The 20,517-nt window shown below is 39.4% G+C and overlaps 1 protein-coding gene across 3 annotated transcripts in view; it reads right to left on the reverse strand.

The window, feature by feature from the left end:
- Positions 1–19,372: 19,372 nt before the first annotated feature.
- The window catches only part of PTPDC1 (protein tyrosine phosphatase domain containing 1), a 93,182-nt gene continuing 92,037 nt past the window's right edge, over positions 19,373–20,517 (reverse strand). For all 3 annotated transcript variants that reach the window (XM_032636014.1, XM_032636013.1, XM_032636011.1), the window contains exon 11: positions 19,373–20,305. The gene's annotated coding sequence lies outside the window, so the exon portion shown is untranslated. The remainder of the gene's footprint in view (positions 20,306–20,517) is intronic.

Here is a 20,517-nt window from a genome sequence, read left to right on the forward strand (position 1 = left end):
AGATAGGCAACCTTACAGAAAAAGGATTGAGAATAACGATAGTGAAGATAATCCAGGACCTCGGATGAAGAATGCAGGCAAAGATCGAGAAGACGAAAGAAATGTTTAACAAAGACATAGAAGAATTGAAGAACAAACAAACATAGATGAACAGTACAATAACTGAAATGAAAAATACACTAGAAGGAATCAATAGCAGAATAACTGAGGCAGAAGAGTGAATAAGTGACCTGGAAGACAGAATGGTGGAATTCACTGCTGCAGAACAGAATAAAGAAAAAAGAATGAAAAGAAATGAAGACAGCCTAGGAGACCTCTGGGACAACATTAAATGCAATAAAATTCACATTATAGGGGTCCCCGAAGGAGAAGAAAGAGAGAAAGGACTTGAGAAAATATTTGAAGAGATTATAGTCCAAAACTTCCCTAACATGGGGAAGGAAATAGCCACCCAAGTCCAGGAAGTGCAGAGAGTCCCATACAGGATAAACACAAGGAAAAACATGTCGAGACATATAGTAATCAAATTGGCAAAAATTAAAGTCAAAGAAAAACTATTGAAAGCAGCAAGGGAAAAATGACAAATAATATACAAGGGAACTCCCATAAGGTTAACAGTTGATTTCTCAGCAGAAACTCTACGAGCCAGAAGGGACTGGCATGACATATTTAAAGGGATGAAAGGGAAGGACCTACAACCAAGATTAGTCTAGCAGTCAAGGACCTCATTCGGATTCAATGGAGATAACAAAAGCTTTACAGACAAGCAAAATCTAAGAGAATACAGCACCACCAAACCAGCTCTACAACAAATGCTAAAGGAACTTCTCTAAGTGGGAAACACAAGAGAAGAAAAAGACCTACAATAGCAAACCCAAAACAATTAAGAAAATGGTAATAGGAACATACATATCGATAATTACCTTAAACATGAACGGATTAAATGCTCCAACCAAAAGACACAGGCTCGCTGAATGGATACAAAAACAAGACCCATATATATGCTGTCTACAAGACACCCACTTCAGACCTAGGGACACATACAGACTAAAAATGAGGGGATGGAAAAGGATATTCCATGCAAATTGAAATCAAAAGAAAGCTGGAGTAGCAATACTAATATCAGATAAAATAGACTTTAAAATAAAGCATGTTGCAAGAGACAAGGAAGAACTCTACATAATGATCAAGGGTTCAATCCAAGAGAAGATATAACAATTATAAAGATATATGCACTCAACATAGGAGCACTTCAACACATAAGGCAACTACTAACAGCTATAAAAGGGGAAATCGGCAGTAACACAATAATTGTGGGGGACTTTAACACCACACTTACATCAATGGACAGATCATCCAAAAAGAAAATTAATAAGGAAACACAAACTTTAAATGACACAATAGACCAGATAGATTTAACTGATATTTATCAGACATTCCATCCAAAAACAGCAGAATACACATTCTTCTCAAGTGCTTACAGAACATTCTCCAGGATAGATCACATCTTGGGTCACAAATCAAGCCTCAGTAAATTTAAGAAAATTGAAATGATATCAAGCGTCTTTTCTGATCACAACACTATGAAATTAGAAATGAATTACAGGGGAAAAAATGTAAAAAACACAAACACATGGAAGCTAAACAATACGTTACTAAATAACCAAGAGATCACTGAAGAGATCAAAGAGGAAATCACAAAATATCTAGAGACAAATGACAATGAAACCACGATGATACAAAACCTATGGGATGCAGCAAAAGCAGTTCTAAGAGGGAAGTTTATAGCTATACAAGCCTACCTCAAGAAACAAGAAAAATCTTAAATAAACAAATTAACCTTACATCTAAAGGAACTAGAGAAAGAAGAACAAACAAAACCCAAAGTTAGTAGAAGGAAAGAAATTATAAAGATCAGAGCAGAAATAAATGAAAAAGAAACAAAGAAAACAATAGCAGAGATCAATAAAACTAAAAGCTCGTTCTTTGAGAAGATAAACAAAATCGATAAACCACTAGCCAGACTCATCAAGAAGAAGAGGGAGAGGACTCAAATCAATAAAATTAGAAATGAAAAAGGAGAAGTTACAACAGACACTGCAGAAATACAAAGCATCCTAAGAGATTACTACAAGCAACTCTATGCCAATAAAATGGACAACCTGAAAAAATGGACAAATTCTTAGAAAGGTATAACCTTCCAAGACTGAACCAGGAAAAAATAGAAAATATGAACAGACAAATCACAAGTAATGAAATTGAAACTGTGATTAAAAATCTTCCAACAAACAAAAGCCAAGGACCAGATGGCTTCACAGGTGAATTCTATCAAACAATTAGAGAATAGCTAATACCCACCCTTCTCAAACTCTTCCAAAAATTTGCTGAGGAAGGAACACTCCCAAATTCATTCAATGAGGCCACCATCACCCTGATACCAAAACCAGACAAAGGTACTACAAAAAAAGAAAATTACAGACCAATATCACTGATGAATATCTATGCAAAAGTCCCCAACAAAATACTAGCAAACAGAATCCAACAGCATATTAAAAGGATCATACACCATGATCAAGTGGGGTTTATCCCAGGGATGCAAGGTTTCTTCAATATACATAAATCCATCAATGTGATACACCATATTAATAAATTGAAGAATAAAAACCGTATGATCATCTCAATAGATGCAGAGAAAGCTTTTGACAAAATAAATGCAATACCCATTTATGATAAAAACTCTCCAGAAAGTGGACATAGAGAGGACCTACCTCAACATAGTAAAGGCCATATACAACAAACCCACAGCAAACATCATTCTCAATGGTGAAAAATTGAAAGCATTTCCTCTAAGATCAGGAACAAGACAAGAATGTCCACTCTCACCACTATTATTCAACATAGTTTTGGAAGTCCTAGCCACAGCAATCAGAGAAGAAAAAGAAATAAAAGGAATACAGATTGGAAAAGAAGAAGTAAAACTATCACTGTTTGCAGATGGCATGATACTATACATAGAGAATCCTAAAGATGCTACCAGAAAACTACTAGAGCTGATCAATGAATTCGGTAAAGTTTCAGGATACAAAATTAATGCACAGAAATCTCTTACATTCCTGTACACTAATGATGAAAAATCTGAAAGGGAAATTAAGGAATTGCTCCCATTTACCATTGCAACAAAAAGAATAAAATACCTAGGAATAAAACTACTAGGGAGACAAAAGACCTGTATGCAGAAAACTATAAGATGCTGATGAAATAAGTTAAAGATGATACAAAGAGATGGAGAGATATATCATGTTCTTGCATTGGAAGAATCAATAGTATGAAAATGACTCTACTCCCCAAAGCAATCTACAGATTCAATACGATCCCTATCACATTACCAATGGCATTTTTTACAGAACTAGAACAAAAAATTGCACAATTTTATGGCAACACAAAAGACTGAATAGCCAAAGCAGTCTTGAGGGAAAAAAACGGAGCAGGAGGAATCAGACTCCCAGACTTCAGACTTTACTACAAATCTACAGTAATCAAGACAATATCGTACTGGCACAAAAACAGAAATAGAGATCAATGGAACAGGATAGAAGGCCCAGAGATAAACCCACGCACCTATGGTCAACTAATCTATGACAAAGGAGGCAAGGATATACAATGGAGAAAAGACAGTCTTTTCAATAAGTGGTGCTGGGAAAACTGGACAGCCACATGCAAAAGAATGAAATTAGAACACTCCCTAACACCATACACAAAAATAAACTCAAAATGGATTAGAGACCTAAACGTAAGACCAGACACTATAAAAATCTTAGAGGAAAACATAGGAAGAACACTTTGACATAAGTCACAGAAAGATCTTTTTTGATCCACCTCCTAGAGTAATGGAAATAAAAACAAAAATAAACAAATGGGACCTAATGAAACTTAAAAGCTTTTGCAAGCAAAGGAAACTACAAACAAGATGAAAAGACAACCCTCAGAATGGGAGAACGTATTTGCAAACGAATCAATGGATAAAGCATTAATCTCCAAAATATATAAACAGCTCATGCAGCTCAATATTAAAGAAACAAACAACCCAATCCAAAAATGGGCAGAAAACCTAAATAGACATTTCTCCAAAGAAGACATACAAATGGCCAAGAGGCAGATGAAAAGCTGCTCAACATCACTAATTATTAGAGAAATGCAAATGAAAAGTACAATGAGATATCACCTCACACCAATTAGAATGGGCATCATCAGAAAACCTACAAACAACAAATGCTGGAGAGGGTGTGGAGAAAAGGGAACCCTCTTTCAGTGTTGGTGGGATTGTAAATTGATACAACCACTATGGAGAACAGTATGGAGGCTCCTTAAAAATCTAAAAATAGAATTACCATATGACCCAGCAATCCCACTACTGGGTATATACCCAGAGAAAACCATAATTAAAAAAGACACATGCACCCCAATGTTCATTGAAGCACTATTTACAATAACCAGGTCATGGAAGCAATCTAAATGTCCATCGACAGATGAATGGATAAAGAAGATATGGTACATATATACAGTGAAGTATTACTCAGCCATAAAAAGGAACGAAATTGGGTCATTTGTAGAGACGTGGATGGATCTAGAGACTGTCATACAGAGTGAAGTAAGCCAGAAAGAGAAAAACAAATATCGTATATTAATGCATATATGTGGAACCTAGAAAAATGGTACAGATAAACCGGTTTGCAAGGCAGAAATAGAGACACAGATGTAGAGAACAAATGTATGGACACCAAGTGGGGAAAGTGGCCGGGGGTGGTGTTGGTGTTGTGATGAATTGGGAGATTGGGATTGCCATATGTACACTAATATGTATAAAATGGATAACTAATAAGAAACTTCTGTATAAAAAAATAAAATAAAATTCAAGAAAAACCCAGAGGATATGGTACATATATACGATGGAATATTACCCAGCCATAAAAGGGACAAAATTGTGCAATTTGCAGAGACTTGGATGGACCTAGAGACTGTCATACAGAGTGAAGTAAGTCAGAAAGAGAAAAACAAATATTGTATAATATCACTTATATGTGGAATCTAGAAAAATGATACAGATGAACTTATTTGCAAAGCAGAAATAGAGACACAGACGTAGAGAATGGACATATGGATACCAGGGAAGGAAGGGAGAGTGGGATGAATTGGGAGATTGGGATTGACATATATACACTACTATGTATAAAATAGATAACTAAGGGGAACCTACTGTATAGCACAGGGAGCTCTACTCAGTGCTCTCTGGTGAACTAAATGGGAAGGAAATCCAAAAAAGAGGGGATATATGTATATGTATAGATGACTCACTTTGCTGTACAGCAGGAACTAACACAACATTGTAAAGCAACTATACTCCAATAAAAATTAATAAAAAATTTTTTTTACTTTTTACTCTCGATGCCTTTTATTTCTTTTTTTGTCTGACTGTACTAACTAGAACCTCCAGTACAATGTTGAAAAGGACTGGTAGGAGCAGCCCTCCCTGATTTGTTCCTCATCTTATGGGGACAGCACTGAAACTTTCATCCTTATACATGACATCTGCTGTAGGCTTTTTGTAGATGCCCTTCAGCAGGTTGAGGAAGTTCCTTTCTATTATTTGATGAGAATTTTTATTGGAAATGGATGTTGTCAAATGCTTTTTCTGTGTCTCTTGAAGATGATGATCTGTTTTTTTCTTTTCTGTTTGTTTATATAGTAATTCCCTCATGCATGAAATGATCAGTACTCAGCTGAGCACCCAAGGGGGCCCTCTGCAGATCTCTGGGCTCCTGCCTGTGCAGCTATCTCCTGGGTGGCACTCTGTCCAGCAGCTCTAGCCACCTGACTCTCCTGACTCTCAGCTCCATTTCCTCCAGTGGGAAACTGCCAGGCTGTTCTCAGTCTCCTTTTCTCTGCCACAGTCTGGAAACTTTCTCAGGGCAGTAAGTTGTGGCAATATTGCGGCTCACAACATTTGTTTCCCATCTCCCAAAAGTCACTGTCTTTTGTTGTCTGAGGTCCAGTTTCTTAAATACTGTCATTGTTCTTGGTGGTGGTGGTGCTGCTGGTGTGTGTGTGTGTGTGTGTGTGTGTGTTCTTGTTTCAGGAGTGAGGTAAATATGGTCTCTTTTCCGTCTTGGCTAGCAGGGGAGGTCATACACAGAAATTTATGTAAGTTGAAAAATAATACATTGTACAGATTGCTTTTCTTTTTTAAACTTTGCATCATAGAAAATTTCAAAGATATACAGAGAGAAAATGAATCCCTATATACCCAACAACCAGCTTTAACAATGATTAATTTATGACCAATCTTGTTTCGTCTATAACTCTGCCCTCATCTTAGGAGACCCTTTCTCCCATTAGGTAATTTTGAAACAAATTACAGACATTGCATCATTTTATTTGTAAGTATTTCAGCTTATATCTTTTTTTTTTTTTTTTTTTTTGTGGTACTCAGGCCTCTCACCGTTGTGGCCTCTCCCGTTGCGGAGCACAGGCTCCGGACGCGCAGGCTCAGCAGCTATGGCTCATGGGCCCAGCCGCTCCACGGCACGTGGGATCTTCCCGGACGTGGACACGAACCCGTGTCCCCTGCATCGGCAGGCAGACTCTCAACCACTGCGCCACCAGGGAAGCTCCCAGCTTATATCTTTAAAATCTGACTTTTAAAAAAAGTAAATGACAATTCCATTATATCATCAACTATATAGATGTTGTTGTCATTGCTGTTTTATAATAGTTTGTTCATATCAGGATCCTGCCCAGGTGTATACGGTGCATTTGGCAGATAGGTCTTTTTAAATCTATAGATTCCCTCCCTTGTGATTTATTTACTGAAGAAATCTGGTCATTTGTCCTAGATAGTTTCCCAGAGAATGGAGATTCTGGTTGCATCCCCAAGTTGTCTTTAACAACTGATGAGCTTAGATGTGATTCCATTTCTAGATTTTGGCAAATATTTAACAGGTCGTTGTGTATAGTAGCATCATGAATTCATAATCTGATTGTCCCTCAGGACAATGCACGAGGCTAGTGTTCTACTAGCCTCCTGTGCATACCCCTACCATAGTATAATCATACACCTCATCTTAGTCTGCTGAGGCTGCCACAACAAAATTCCATAGACTGGGTGAGTTAAACAACAGAAATTTATTTTCTCACAGTTCTAGAGGCTATAAATCTGAGATTAAGTTCTAGCAGGTTGATTTCTGGTGAGGACTCACTTCCTGGTTTGTAGACAGCCAAATTCTCCCTGTGTCCCCACATGGCAGAGAGAAAACTCTGGTATCTCTTCCTTTTCCTATAAGGGCACCAGCCCTTTCATATTAGGGCCCCACACTTATGGCCTCATTTAACCTTTATCATCTCCTCACAGGCTCTATGTCCAAATAGATACATTGGGAATTAGGGTTTCAATATATGAGTTTTGGGGAGACACAAATATTTAGTCCATAATACACTTTAAGATTGTCTTTTTAAAACAATAAACTTTTTTTCCAATAAATTTATTTATTTTTGGCTGCATTGGGTCTTTGTTGCTGCATGTGGGCTTTCTCTAGTTGCAGCGAGCAGGGGCTACTCTTCATTGTGGTGCATGGGCTTCTCATTGTGGTGGCTTCTCTTGTTGCAGAGCATGGGCTCTAGGCGGGCAGGCTTCAGTAGTTGTGACACACGGGCTTAGTTGCTCTGCGGCATGTGGGATCTCCCCAGACCAGGGCTCGAACCCGTATCTCTTGCATTGGCAGGTGGATTCTTAATCACTGCACCACCAGGGAAGCCCCTAAAACAATAAACTTTTAAAGAATAGTTTTAGTTTAACACAAAAATTTCAAAGAAACAGTAGAACTCTTGTATATTCCTGACTCAATTTCCCTACTGTTAACATTCTATATCACCATGGTATGTTTGTCACAAGTAAGAAACCAACATTGGTACATTGCTCTTAACTAAACTCAACACTTTACTTGGATTTCACCAATTTTCTCCCAGTGTCCTTTTTCTGCTCCAGAATTCAATCTTGGATATCACAGTCATCATGTCTCCTTAGCTTCCTCTGGGCTGTGAGAGTTTCTCAGATTTTCCTGGTCCTTGATTAACTTGATAGTTTTGAGGAGGACTTCCCAGGTTTTTTGATGAATGTCCCACAGTTTGGGTTTGCCTGATGTTCTACTCATGGTTAGACTGGACTTATGGGTTTTCGGGAGGATGACCACAGAGGTAAAGTGCCTTTCTCCCCATGTCATGCCATGGAAAAATGCTATCAACGTGACTTACAGAGGAGAGGGGGAAGATGGTGGAAGAGTAAGACGCGGAGATCACCTTCCTCCCCACAGATACATCAGAAATACATCTACACGTGGAACAACTCCTACAGAACACCTACTGAATAAACACAGACAAAAGAATACGGATGGGACCTGCACCAGTGGGAAGGAGCCGTGAAGGAGGAAAGGTTTCCACACACTAGAAGCCCCTTCGCAGGCAGAAACTGCGGGTGGCGGAGCGGGGGAGATTCGGAGCCGCGGAGGAGAGCGCAGCTACAGGGGTAGAGAGGGCAAAGCGGAGAGATTTCTGCACAGAGGATTGGTGGTGTCGACCAGCACTCACCTCACCAGCCCGAGAGGCTTATCTGCTCACCCGCCGGGGCGGGTGGGGCTGGGAGCTGAGGCTCCAGCTTTGGGTTGGAGCACAGGGAGAGGACTGGAGGTGTGAACACAGCCTGAAGGGGTTAGTGCACCACGGCTAGCTGGGAGGGAGTCCGGGAAAAAGTCTGGACCTGCTGAAGAGGCAAGAGACTTTTTCTTCCCTCTTTGTTTCCTGGTGTGCGAGGAGAGGGGGTTAAGAGCACTGCTTAAAGGAGCTCCAGAGACGGGCGCGAGCCGCGGCTATAAGCGCGGACCCCAGAGACGGGCATGAGATGCTAAGGCTGCTGCTGCAGCCACCAAGAAGCCTGTGTGCGAGCACAGGTCACTATTCACACCCCCCTTCCGGGGAGCCTGTGCAGCCCGCCACTGCCAGGGTCCCGGGATCCAGGGACAACTTCCCCGGGAGAACGCACGGCACGCCTCAGGCTGGTGCAATGTCATGCTGGCCTCTGCTGCCGCAGGCTCGCCCGGCACTCCGTGCCCCTCCCTCCCCCCGGCCTGAGTGAGCCAGAGCCCCCGAATCAGCGGCTCCTTTAACCCCGTCCTGTCTGAGCGAAGACCAAACGCCCTCTGGCGACCTACACTCAGAAGCAGGGCCAAATCCAAAGCTGAACCCCAGGAGCTGTGCGAACAAAAAGAGAAAGGGAAATCTCTCCCAGCAGCCTCAGAAGCAGTGGATTAAATCTCCACATTCAACTTGATGTACCCTGCATCTGTGGAATACCTGAAAAGACAACGAATCATCCCAAATTGAGGAGGTGGACTTTGAGAGCAAGATTTATTATTTTTTCCCTTTTCCTCTTTTTGTGAGTATGTATGTGTATGCTTTTGTGTGAGATTTTGTCTGCATAGCTTTGCTTTCACCATTTGTCCTAGGGTTCTACCTGTCTGTTTTCTGTTGTTGTTGTTTTTACTTAAAAAAATTGTTTTTTCTTAATAATTTTTTTATTTTAATAACTTTATTTTATTTTACCTTACCTTATTTTATTTTCCTTTAACCTCTTTCTTTCTACTTTTTCTCCCTTTGATTCTGAGCCGTGTGGATGAAAGGCTCTTGGTGCTGCAGCCAGGAGTCATTGCTATGCCCCTGAGGTGGGAGAGCCAACTTCAGGACACTGGTCAACAAGAGACATCCCAGCTCCATGGAATATCGAATGGAGAAAATCTCCCAGAGATCTCCAACTCAACAACAACACCCAGCTTCACTCACCGACCAGCAAGCTACAGTGCTGGACACCCTATGCCAAACAACTAGCAACACAGGAATACAACCCCACCCATTAGCAGAGAGGCTGCCTAAAATCATAACAAGTCCACCGGCACCCCAAAACACACCACCAGATATGGACCTGCCCACCAGAAAGACAAGATCCAGCCATCCACCAGAACACAGGCATTAGTCCCCTCCACCAGGAAGCATACACAACCCACTGAAACAACTTTAGCCACTGGGGACAGACACCAAAAACAACGGGAATTACGAACCTGCAGCCTGCAATAAGGAGACCCCATACACAGTAAGATAAGCAAAACGAGAAGACAGAAAAACACACAGAAGATGAAGGAGCAAGATAAAAACCCACCAGACCTAACAAATGAAGAGGAAATAGGCAGTCTACCTGAAAAAGAATTCAGAATACTGATAGTAAAGATGATCCAAAATCTTGGAAATAGAATAGACAAAATGCAAGAAACATTTAACAAGGACCTAGAAGAACTAAAGATGAAACAAGCAACGATGAACACCACAATTAATGCAATTAACAATACTCTAGAAGGGATCAATAGCAGAATAACTGAGGCAGAAGAACGGTTAAGTGACCTGGAAGATAAAAGAGTGGAAATAACTACTGCAGAGCAGAATAAAGAAAAAAGAATGAAAAGACCTGAGGACAGTCTCAGAGGCCTCTGGGACAACATTAAATGCACCAACGTTCGAATTATAGGGGTTCCAGAAGAAGAAGAGAAAAAGAAAGGGCCTAAGAAGATATTTGAAGAGATTATACTTGAAACTTCCCTAATATGGAAAGGAAATAGTTAATCAAGTCCAGGAAGCACAGAGAGTCCCATACAGGAAAAATACAAGGAGAAACACGCCAAGATACATATTAATCAAACTGTCAAAAATTAAATACAAAGAAAACATATTAAAAGCAGCAACGGAAAAACAACAAATAACACACAAGGGACTCCCCATAAGGTTAACAGCTGATCTTTTAGCAGAAACTCTGCAAGCCAAAAGGGAATGGCAGGACATATTAAAAGTGATGAAGGAGAAAAATCTACATCAAGATTCCTCTATCCAGCAAGGATCTCATTCAGATTTGATGGAGAAATTAAAACCTTTACAGACAAGCAAAAGATGAGAGGCGTCAGCACCACCAAACCAGCTTTACAACAAATGCTAAAGGATCTACTCTAGGCAAGAAACACAAGAGAAGGAAAAGACCTATAATAACGAAACCAAAACAATTAAGAAAATGGGAATAGGAACATACATATCGATAATTACCTTAAATGTAAATGGAATAAAGGCTCCCACCAAAAGACACAGACTGGCTGAATGGATACAAAAACAAGACTCATATATATGCTGTCTACGAGACACCCACTTCAGACCTAGAGACACATACAGACTGAAAATGAGGGGATGGAAAAAGATATTCCATGCAAATGGAAACCAAAAGAAAGCTGGAGTAGCAATTCTCATATCAGTCAAAATAGACTTTAAAATAAAGACTATTAGAAGAGACAAAGAAGGACACTACATAATGATCAAGGGATCGATCCAAGAAGATATAACAATTGTAAATATTTATGCACCCAACATAGAAGCACCTCAATACATAAGGAAAATACTAACAGCCATAAAAGGGGAAACTGACAGTAACACAGTAATAGTAGGGGACATTAACACCCCACTTTCACCAATGCACAGATCATCCAAAATGAAAATAAATAAGGAAACACAAGCTTTAAATGATATATAAACAAGATGGACTTAATTGATATTCATAGGACATTCCATCCAAAAACAACAGAATACATATTTTTCTCAAGTGCTCATGGAACATTCTCCAGGATAGATCATATCTTGGGTCACAAATCAAGACTTGGTAAATTTAAGAAAATTGAAATTGTATCAAGTATCTTTTCCGACCACAATGCTATGAGACTAGATATCAATTACAGGAAAAGATCGGTAAAAAATAAAAACACATGGAGGCTAAACAATACACTACTTCATAGCGAAGTGATCACTGAAAAAATCAAAGAGGAAATCAAAAAATACCTAGAAACAAATGACAATGGGGACACGACGACCCAAAGCCTACGGGATGCAGCAAAAGCAGTACTAAGAGGGAAGTTTATAGCAATACAAGCCTACCTTAAGAAACAGGAAACATCTCAAATAAACAACCTAACCTTGCACCTAAAGCAATTACAGAAAGAACAAAAAAATCCCAAAATTAGCAGAAGGAAAGAAATCATAAAGATCAGATCAGAAATAAATGAAAAAGAAATGAAGGAAACGATGACAAAGATCAATAAAACTGAAAGTGGTTCTTTGAGAAGATAAACAAAATTGATAAACCATTAGCCAGACTCATCAAGGAAAAAAGGGAGAAGACTCAAATCAATAGAATTAGAAATGAAAAAGAAGAAGTAACAATTGACACTGCAGAAATACAAAAGATCATGAGAGATTACTACAAGCAACTCTATGCCAATAAAGTGGACTGCCTGGAAGAAATGGACAAATTCTTAGAAATGCACAACCTGCCAAGACTGAATCAGGAAGAAATAGAAAATATGAACAGACCAATCACAAGCACTGAAATTGAAACTGTGATTAAAAATCTTCTAACAAACAAAAGCCCAGACGGCTTCAGAGGCAAATTCTATCAAACATTTAGAGAAGAGCTAACACCTATCCTTCACAAAGTCTTCCAAAATATAGCAGAGGGAGGAAAACTCCCAAACTCATTCTACGAGGTCACCATCACTCTGACACCAAAACCAGACAAGGATGTCACAAAGAAAGAAAACTACAGTCCAATATCACTGATGAACATAGATGCAAAAATCCTCAACAAAATACTAGCAAACAGAATCCAACAGCACAGTAAAAGGATCATCAACCATGATCAAGTGGGGTTTATTCCAGGAATGCAAGGATTCTTCAATATGCGCAAATCAATCAATGTGATACACAATATTAACAAATTGAAGGAGAAAAACCATATGACAATCTCAATAGCTGCAGAGAAAGCTTTTGACAAAATTCAACACCCATTTATGTTAAAAACCCAGCAGAAAGTAGGTATAGAGGGAACTTTCCTCAACATAATAAAGGTCATATATGACAAACCCACAGCCAAGATCATCCTCAATGGTGAAAAACTGAAACCATTTTCACTAAGATCAGGAACAAGACAAGGTTGCCCACTCTCACCACTCTTATTCAACATAGTTTTGGAAGTTTTAGTCACAGCAATCAGGGAAGAAAAGGAAATAAAAGGAATCCAAATCAGAAAAGAGGAAGTAAAGCTGTCACTGTTTGCAGATGGCAAGATACTATACATAGAGAATCCTAAAGATGCTACCAGAAAACTACTAGAGCTAATCAATGAATTTGGTAAAGTAGCAGGATACAAAATTAATGCACAGAAATCTCTGGCATTCCTATACACTAATGATGAAAAATCTGAAAGTGAAGTCAGGAAAAGACTCCCATTTACCATTGCAACAAAAAGAATAAAATATCTAGGAATAAACCTTCCTAAGGAGAAAAAAGAACTGTATGCAGAAAATTATAAGACACTGATGAAAGAAATTAACAATAATACAAATAGATGAAGAGATATACCATGTTCTTGGATTGGAAGAATCAACGTTGTGAAAATGACTCTACTACCCAAAGCAATCTACAGATTCAATGCACTCCCTATCAAACTACCAATGGCATTTTTCACAGAACTAGAACAAAAAATTTCACAATTTGCATGGAAACACAAAAGACCCCGAACAGCCAAAGCAATCTTGATAACGAGAAACGGAGATGGAGGAATCAGGCTCCCTGACTTCAGGCTATACTACAAAGCTACAGTAATCAAGACAGTATGGTACTGGCACAAAAACAGAAAGATAGATGAATGGAGCAGGATAGAAAGCCCAGAGATAAACCCACGCACATATGGTCACCTTATCTTTGATAAAGGAGGCAGGAATGTACAGTGTAGAAAGGACAGCCTCTTCAATAAGCGGTGCTGGGAAAACTGGACAGGTACATTAAAAGAATGAGGGGATTTCCCTGGTGGCGCCGTGGATAAAACTGTGCTCCCAATGCAGGGGGCCTAGGTTCCATCCCTGGTCAGGGAACTAAATCCCACATGCATGCCACAACTAAGAGTTTCCATGCCACAACTAAGGAGCCCTGGAGCCATAACTAAGGAGCCCTGGAGCTGCAACTAAGACCTGGCTCAACCAAATAAATTACATAAATAAATAAATATTTTTAAAAAAAAAAAAAAAAAAAAAAAAAGAATGAGATTAGATCACTCCCTAACACTATTCACAAAAATAAGCTCAAAATGGAGTAAAGACCTAAATGTAAGGCCAGAATCTATCAAACTCTTAGAGGAAAACATAGGCAGAACACTCTATGACATAAATCACAGCAAGATCCTTTTTGACCCACCTCGTAGAGAAATGGAAATAAAAACAAATGTAAACAAATAGGACCTAATGAAACTTCAAAGCTTTTGCACAGCAAAGGAAATCATAAAGAAGAGCAAAGGACAACCCTCAGAATGGTAGAAAATATTTGCAAATGAAGCAACTGACAAAGGATTTATCTCCAAAATTTACAAGCAGCTTATGCAGCTCAATAAGAAAAAAACAAACAACCCAATCCAAAAATGGGCAGATGACCTAAATAGACATTTCTCCAAAGAAGATATACAGACTGCCAACAAACACATGAAAGAATGCTCAACATCATTAATCATTAGAGAAATGCATATCAAAACTACAATGAGATTTCATCTCACACCAGTCAGAATGGCCATCATCAAAAAATCTAGAAACAATAAATGCTGGAGAGGGTGTGGAGCAAAGGGAACACTCTTGCACTGCTGGTGGGAATGTGAATTGGTACAGCCACTATGGAGAACAGTATGGAGGTTCCTTAAAAAACTACAAATAGGGCCTTCCCTGGTGGCGCAGTGGTTGAGTCTGCCTGCCGATGCAGGGGACACGGGTTCGTGCCCCGTTCCGGGAAGATCCAACATGCTGTGGAGCTGCTGTGCCCGTGAGCCATGGCTGCTGAGCCTGCATGTCCGGAGCCTGTGCTCTGCGATGGGAGAGGCCACAACACTGAGAGGCCTGCATACCGCAAAAACAACAACAACAACCAAAAAAAAAAATTACAAATAGAACTACCATATGACCCAGCAATCCCACTACTGGGAATATACCCTGAGAAAACCATAATTCAAAAAGAGTCATGTACCATAATGTTCATGGCAGCTCTATTTACAATATCCAGGAGATGGAAACAACATAAATGTCCATCATCGGATGAATGGATAAAGAAGATGTGGCACATATATACAATGGAATATTACTCAGCCATAAAAAGAAATGGAATTGAGCTATTTGTAATGAGGTAGATGGACCAAGAGTCTGTCATACAGAGTGAAGTAAGTGAGAAAGAGAAAGACAAATACCATATGCTAACAGGTATATATATGGAATTTAAGGGAAAAAATGTCATGAAGAACCTAGGGGTAAGACAGGAATAGAGACACAGACCTACTAGAGAATGGACTTGAGGATATGGGGAGGGGGAAGGGTAAGCTGAGACAAAGTGAGAGAGTGGCATGGACACATATACATTTCCAAACGTAAAATAGATAGCTAGTGGGAAGCAGCTGCATAGCACAGGGAGATCAGCTTGGTGCTTTGTGACCACCTAGAGGGGTGGGATAGGGAGGGTGGGAGGGAGGGAGATGCAAGAGGGAAGAGATATGGGAACATATGTATATGTATAACTGATTCACTTTGTTATAAAGCAGAAAGTAACACACCATTGTAAAGCAATTATACTCCAATAAAGTTGTAAAAAAAAAAAAAGCAAAAAAACAAAAAAAACTTGACTTACCAGTGATGATATTGACCTTGATTCCCTGGCCAGGACCTGTTTGCCAGTTTTCTCCACTGTAACCTGATACACCTTCCTGTCCCCTTACATATTGTACTTTCTGTAAGCAACTTACTAAGTGCATCTCACATTTTAGTGGGGAAGAGAAGAGTATCTACCTAAATTAATCTGGAATTCTTCATAGATTTGTCTCATCTCCTCCACTTATCTATTGCTCATTTATATAATTATGGCCTCACAGATATTTTATACTTTTTGTATGGCTCATGCATTGTACAAAAACAAATGGTGGGCTGGATTTGGCTTGACCCCAAGTCTAGGAGACTCCTCAGGAAGGACTCATGTGAATAATATTCTCTGAGTTATTTTATGTTCATACAAATATGTGGCCTTTATATATAACGGTTGCATTGCTTGGCAACAAAATCCTTTTTTCCATTTCTTCAAAAAAAAAAAGGGGGGGGGGGCTGTTGGAATTGCATTGAATCTTTAAATAGCTTAGAAAATAGCTTGACATTTTAACAAGCTACTCATATATCATTTATCTTCTGGCATGGTGTTGCTTTTGAAAAGTCTGATGTCAGTCTGATTTTACTTCCCTTTTAAATGACTTGGTCTTTTTGTCTGATTCTCCAAAGAGGCTTTTCTTTTTCCTTTAAAGTCCAATAATTTTACTAGAATATGTGTCATTGTTGGCCAGTCTGGGTCGATTTTCCCATGTATTGATAAATGGAGTGAACTTTTAGTATATACTTTTAAGTCTTCTTTTACTGAACAATTTTTTTGGTATTACAGTTTATAATTTGTTTTTTTCCATTATTTTGGCTTTCTTTTTTCGGTACGCGGGCCTCTTACTGTTGTGGCCTCTCCCGTTGCGGAGCACAGGCTCCGGCCGCACAGGCTCAGCGGCCATGGCTCACGGGCCTAACGGGCCTAGCCGCTCTGTGGCATGCGGGATCCTCCCGGACTGGGGCACGAACCCGTGTCCCCTGCATCGGCAGGCGGACTCCCAACCACTGTGCCACCAGGGAAGCCCGGCTTTCTTTTTTGATATTCCTATTATACTTATGTTGAATCTTCTTTGACTGTCTTCTGTATCTATCACTTTTCTCAAATCTTTTTAATCTTTGTAAATTTGTTTTCCTCCTTCCCATCTTTGTTTCTCTTGGATTTATTTGCTCTTGTGCTCCATCTAGTTTAATTTTCAGTTTCTCAAAGCTTTCCTTATTTCTAATTTTCTTGAGTTCATCTGCTTCCTTTCAGAACTTCTTTTTATCCAATCATGTCATTTCTGAGTTTTTCATATTCTAATTTTTTGCTATTCTATCATAGCTTCTATAATCTTAATTTTTGAAGCTCATTTAAATATTAGGTAAGTATTTGCAAGCGTATTTTTCTGGCATCCTTTCTTTATTCATAGAGATGTTATTCTGCACCTAATCCATTAATCTTTTTTATTCTTTTAATAATTTTATATGGGATTGTTGCTCTTTCTATGTGAGATGGGGCAGAACTGCTTCCCTACCTTCATGGTTTCAGGGCTTCTTTCTCTGTGGTTTTTGAAAAGTGATGATAAAAAAACAAAACAACTCGTACTTTCTGTTCCTCTCCCAACTTTTCAAAAGATCTTGTCTTTCCTTTGTCCTCAATTTCTCCCTCCTTGTCAAATTGAATTCTACTTCCAGCAGCATCTCCTTAGTAGGAGTCACAAAGATATTTATGTTAAGAAGTACAGAACAGGTTTTTGTTCTTCTAAATGAATTATTTTAGAAAATTTTCAATTACTGATATATGTAAATATCAATAAATACAATACAACTAAGCAAAACCTCTTTGAGGAACTTAATGATTCTTAGGAGAGCAAAGGGGTCCTGAGATAAACCAGTCAGAATTGCTGCAGAGGAGCCAGTGTTTGTTGTGTGCATTTGTGTATGCAGAATCCACTGTCATATGCATGTATGTGTGTATCAGTGACTCTACAGCTTTGCTTTGTCACATAGTGTCTCAGTTGCTGAGAATGGAATGCTGAAGTCCCAACCCTAATTGTGGCTTTGTCTATTTCTCCTTTCAGCTCTATCAGGTTTTGCTTCATGTAACTGGACGCTCTGATGGTTGGTGTGTACGTATTCAGGATTGTGTGTCCCTGGCGGGTTGATCCTTTTATCATTGTGTAATGTTTCTGTAATTTTCTTTGCTCCAAAGTCTACTTTATCAGATACTAATATAACCATTCTGTTTTCTTAAAAATAGTGTATGCTATAACCTATCTATAACATTGTATTTTAATGTTTCTGGCAGACAGGATTTATTAATCATTTTTTATCCACTTGGCCAATCTGTATTTTAATTGGTGCATTTAGACCATCTGAATTTAGGTAATTGTCAGAACTTAAGTCAATCATTTTATTATTTGTTTTCTTGCTTTGTGTTCCTCATTCTTGTTTCTTTTCTTTCCTGTTGTAGTTATTTGAACATTAAAAAAAAAGTCCATCTTGGGCTTCCCTGGTGGCGCAGTGGTTGAGAGTCCGCCCGCGCGATGCAGGGGACACAGGTTCGTGCCCCGGTCCGGGAGGATCCCACATGCCGCGGAGCGGCTGGGCCCGCGAGCCATGGCCGCTGAGCCTGCGCGTCCGGAGCCTGTGCTCCGCAACGGGAGAGGCCACAACAGTGAGAGGCCCACGTACCACAAAAAAAAAAAAAAAAAAAAAAGAAAAGTCCATCTTGATTATAGTTTGTGAGAGTATCACTTTGCATAGTTTTCCTAGTGCTTACTGTAGGTATTACATATGTAACTTGGCACAGTCTACTGGCACGGATATTTTACTACTTTGAATGAAGTGGAGAAATATTACTTCCATTATGCCCCTATATAGTCCACTCTCTTGTTTTTAAATATAATTGCCCTAGCTATTTTTTCTATATACACAGACATCAGGGCTCTCCCCTCCTTTCCTCTACCCCCTTCCCTTTCTTTTACCCTCATTTATTGAATCCCTTTTATGTGCCCAGTGTTACACTAGGAGTAGCAGTTCTATGGATGAAAAGAATATCAACAAATCCAGCATCCTATGTTTAAGTCCTGTGAGACAGAGATGCATGTGAACACACATGTGAGAGAAGAGGAAACACAAATGTCCCCAAACATGTAATAACACATTGGAACACTATCTCCATCAACTAGATCTGGCAAAAGTCAAGCATTCATCAGACAGTACTAAGTGTTGACAAGGATGCAGAGCAATGGGAGCTCTCATTCATGGCCGCTGGGAGTGTAAACAGGTACAAACATTTTTAGAAATGCTTTGTTATTGCATAAGAAACTGGACATGTGCATACCTTAAAGCCCATAAATTCCACTCTGAGCTACACAGGTTAGAGAAGGCTAGAGAAACTTGCGTGTGTGCACTCATGTGTTTATATTAATGTACAAATATAAACCACCAAGTGTCTATCACAAGTCATAGGGATAAATGGTGGTATATCGACACAATGAAATACCACTCAGCAGATAACACACAGATCACACATCAACACGCATAAATATGAGCATGTTGAGCAAAAAAAAAGCAAGTCACAGGAAAATGCATACTGCATTCTTCAGTTTACATAAAGTTTTTAACCAAGCAATGTGTTATTTGAAGTAAAACTATAAACACACACAAGGTACACTGTAAGCACTGAGGAGGAGCAGAGATTTTGCTTTCTCCTGTGCTCCAGCTGAGCGGTCAGCTCAGGCTGCTGTAACAAAATACTACAGATGGGTGGATTAAACAACAGACATTTATTTTCCCACAATTCTGGAGGCTGGAGGTTCAAGATGAAAGTATTAGCAGCGTGGGTTCCCCAGTGACCTCTCCTTGGCTTGAAGATGGCCATATACTCTGTGTCCTCATATCTTCTCTTTGTGCATGTCTGTGTCCTGATCTTTTCTTCTAAGGACAGCAGTCAGATTGGATTAGGGCCCACACATATGGGCCTCCTTTTAACTTAATCACCCCTTAAAAGGCCCTATCTCCAAACACAGTCACATGCTGAGGTACTGGGGATTAGGACTTCAACATATGAATTTTAGGACATAATTCAGCCTATAACACCTCCCCACCTCCTTGGTCGTCAGGTAGTTGAACTTTTACACTCAACAAAGAGTTAATTAGAACATATTCTGTTTGAAGGGATCAGAGCTGAGTTTTGAAGGACATTCAGAATTAACTGAATAACAAGTGTTGAGAATTAGTCTTCCAGCATTGTATAGAAAGAGTGCAAGTGTGGACTGAAGGGGGTAGCGAGGTGGCATACAATGCAGAACTCAGGGTGCTGATGGAAGGAGAAGATAGCATGGACAAGTGACGTGGCAGATATAGACATGCACTAGACTTGGCTCCTGATGGCGGGATGAATGATGGAATGATTCCTGGGTGTCCCCAGCATCAGCAGAGTGCAAGCACAGAGTAGCACAAATCAACTGCTGAAAGAATAGGAGTTTCATATTAGTCTCTTCCAATTGTATTGGAACTCTAATGTGAGCATACAAGATTTTCTTAGAAAATAATTGAGCATCTAAACTTTGCTAAAATAATTCAGAAAATGTCACCTACCAGTCCCAGGTACATTAAATTTAGTATTTGGTTGAACCGTATGAAACGGCCCATATTTGATAATTCTTGACTTGCAGAAACG

The sequence above is a fragment of the Phocoena sinus genome, chromosome 6 (genome assembly GCF_008692025.1).
Source record: "Phocoena sinus isolate mPhoSin1 chromosome 6, mPhoSin1.pri, whole genome shotgun sequence".
Taxonomy (NCBI): Eukaryota; Metazoa; Chordata; class Mammalia; order Artiodactyla; family Phocoenidae; genus Phocoena; species Phocoena sinus.